At 40.2% G+C, this 3,496-nt stretch overlaps 1 long non-coding RNA gene across 2 annotated transcripts in view; it reads right to left on the bottom strand.

The window, feature by feature from the left end:
* The window catches only part of LOC101863410, a 77,857-nt gene that overhangs the window by 17,855 nt on the left and 56,506 nt on the right, over positions 1-3,496 (bottom strand). The gene's annotated exons all lie outside the window — the stretch shown is intronic.

Here is a 3,496-nt window from a genome sequence, read left to right as displayed (position 1 = left end):
CCCTTTTTCACCGTATCCTCCCTGTCTCCTCACTCCTCCCTTCCTCCTCCACCCCTTCCTCCCCCGTCTTTCCTTCCTATCTTGATTAGAACAGTCTGTGAGAAGCAGCTGCTGTTTGTACCACCGGTTAATAGCGCTGTGATGACAGACTGCGCATGCGTGCTCACAGAAAGACAAAGACAAAGGCTGAACAAAGGAACACAACACAGCTACCAACCAAACTCTTCTTTTCTTTTCATCTTGTTCTTTTTTTTTCATCTTTTCCTTTTTCTCTTTTCATCTTCTCCTTTTTTCTGTTCATCTTCTCCTTTTTTCTGTTCATCTTCTCCTACTTTTTAGTATCGTTCTATTATCTGTGTTTGATTACAACTTTCTAATCCCCTTTTCTGTTTGTTTCTTACTTTAGTTTGTTTGGTTTTCAGTTGTTTTTTTATGTTTTATTTTACTTAATTTTATTTTAATATGCATTTAATTTTGTTTTTATTTCCTGTGCTTAATTACGTTTTTTAATGAAATATTTTCTCCTTTGTTTCTTTCTCTGTTTAATTTTATTTCTTCTTCATTTAATTTCACACATGGGCGTGTTTCTGTTTTATGATTTATTCAGTGGCGTCCAAAAAAAATAACCTTGAAAATGTATTCACCCAATCATTGTGTTAAAGCCTTGCACTGCTCACTCATGCAGTATTCCAGTTAAAGTTAGATAAATTCTGCACCATTTTACACATTGATATTATTTCATCAGCGATGAGAATTGCCCGCGATACGGTCACTTAAAATTTGCAGAAAGGCAGACTTCGCAAAGTTTTGTATAATCAAAGTTCAAAGTGTGTTTACCCCTTAAGGTGTACCAATATTGGTCCAACAGACATGTTTTGCACATCAAAGAATGGAGAATTCAATTGTTGGAAATAAACTATAATTGATTACGAAAGTTTGAAACAAGTCTGAAAACAGAACAGTCAAATATTTTATTACCACGCAGATGTAGACCTAACATTGTATAATCATCATCACCATTGCCTTTCTCACCCTGCACCAGATTATAGGCCACGGACAAATATGGGCTAGCCTCTTGATGTTATTCCATGTCTTCCCACTTTTCTACACACCGATTTTTGAGATTCTTCTCCAGGTTACCCGCGGCCTTCCCCTTGGTCTCTTACCCTGTGGATTTCAATCCAAAACTTTCTTTGTTATATAGCTGCCTGACTTCCTGAGAGTATGTCCAATCCATCTCCACTGCCTTCTTCCTACCTCATATATGACTGGGATCTGTCTGGTTTTACTTAACACTTCCTCATTGGTGACCCTGTCTCTCCATTTGATCCTCAGTAACTTTGTTAGACACCTGTTCAAGAAAGCCTGGGTCCTCTTCATTCAAGTCTGGGATGCGTTCCATGTCTTGCATCCTTACAACTGGACCGACTTCCGATTTCAATTGACAAACATCAGCTTTTTTCGAAGTGAGATATCTCTGGTCTTCCAAATCCTATCCAAAGATATGAAAACAGCCTGTGCTTTTCCTGTGCGGGACTTTATTTCAGCACCTGTTCCTCCCTCTCTGTCAATTATACTCCCAAGATAGCTAAAGGATTCAACGTCTTCTAGTGCATTTCCTTCTATTGTGACCTGCTCCTTTCGTTGTGCAACTGTCCTTAAGACCTTTTGATTTTCCAGGGTGGATCCTCAATCAAATTCATGTAGAATCATCTGATCGGCTGTTTAATACTGACGTCTTTGTTTGCATCATTCTATTCCTTTGTGTTGCGCAGAAGCGCCAAGTCGTCTGCAAAATCTAGATCGTCCAACTGTGTCCATCGTGTTCATTGTATACCATTTCTGTGTCCTTTGGTGTTTTCCTTTCTCAGCCAGTCGACTGCCAATAAGAAGAAAAAAGGGGATAGAGAGTTGGCGATCAGGTTCAACCCTGCAACTTGAACCTTCTATATATGCTCTTGATGAGGTTCACCAACTTCTGTGGGATTCCTTGGAGTCTCATTATCTTCCATGGTGTTACTTCTCATCGTCAAGGAAGTTGACGATCAGCTGGGAGTTCCACTCCAGGGAATGTTCCACAATAATCCTAAGCGTGACAATCTAGTCCGTGGTTGAAAGCTTTTTCAAAAACCAGCCCATTCATCCCGTAGTCTTGGATCCGTCCGGTCTTGATTCTCTCCAGAATGATTCTGTTGAAGACCTTACTTGGTATTGAGAGAAGAGTGATCTCTTTGTAGTTGCTGCAATTGCTGAGATCCCCCTTTTTGGAAGCTTAACGAGGTGTCCTTCATTCCAGATCCTGGTAAACAGTGGGAGGAGGAGGTCTGCCGTCACATTGGCATCTGTTTTTAGGGCCTCGGGTGGAATCTAATAAGGACCGGCCGCTTTACCTTTGTTCAGCTTCTAAATGTCATCCAAAATCTTTCGTTTTGAAGGAGCATCACAGCAGATTGGTAACTCATTTCTTGCAGGCAGGATTATTGGCGGGTTACTCTGAGGTGGTCTTGTCAGGAGACTGTTAAAATTTGTATCTCTCAGGTAGCAAAGTGTCTAAAGTCGTTGGCCACGTTAGGACGTGCTATGTCATACATTCAGATATCTGCTTGAATGACACCATGACGGAAATAAGGATACGACGTGACGTTCCAAAACGTCTTACACTATATTTTAAAAAAATCAAATTTCCTGAAGACTAGGCACAACGCAGATAGAACTTTGTATCTCTGAGGTAGCAAATTGTCTAAGTATGTTTGCCATGTAAGAAGGTGCTTTGTCACGCGACATGCAAAGGTCTACTTGAATGACACCATGACAAAAACAGGGATACGAATTGGCGTTCCAGAACTTGCACAATGTAGTCATCTAATCGAAGCCATGCGTGGATTCCCCCAACTGGGCGTTTGCTGATTTCATCCAGGCCACCCCAAACAATGCAGTTTCGTGGTCTGTTCCTCAGTGACAGATGGCTATGTTCAAAATCTAAATATAGATTGTTCGCTTTCGTCTGGCAGCGGTTAAAACACGACAAACTGAACCTGCTTGTTTAATTAACAATCGATCTTTTCATTTGCGGCTAAAAGTTAGATCACCAACAGAATCTAAAAGCCTTTTCATAAAGGTCACTGCAAACATTGGTCCAGGTTCGTTTTCTTTGATATAGCCTGAAGGGAGTTTAAAAAAAAAACAATGGTGGATTTACGACATACACCTAAAACATTAAAAGGTCGACAAACTTTCATCAACACCAAACTTTAACGTATGTTTGAGACCTAGGATTCGAAAGTGAGTGATTGGTGACACTCACTTGGAGACGTCTTGACTTGATAGTCAGGGGATGAGATCCATAATCTTACACTGAATTGGTAGGACAGGGTGGTGTTGCTGTCTCAATATGAGCAATACGTAGGCAGTGTTACCTTAAATTTTTAAATTTTTTAAATTTAATTTTTTTTTCCGGCGGGTTGTTGTTGTTGTTGTTGTTGTTGTTGTTGTTGTT

Source organism: Aplysia californica, unplaced genomic scaffold, assembly GCF_000002075.1.
Source record: "Aplysia californica isolate F4 #8 unplaced genomic scaffold, AplCal3.0 scaffold00033, whole genome shotgun sequence".
Taxonomy (NCBI): Eukaryota; Metazoa; Mollusca; class Gastropoda; order Aplysiida; family Aplysiidae; genus Aplysia; species Aplysia californica.
This window is presented reverse-complemented; position numbering and strand designations above follow the sequence as displayed.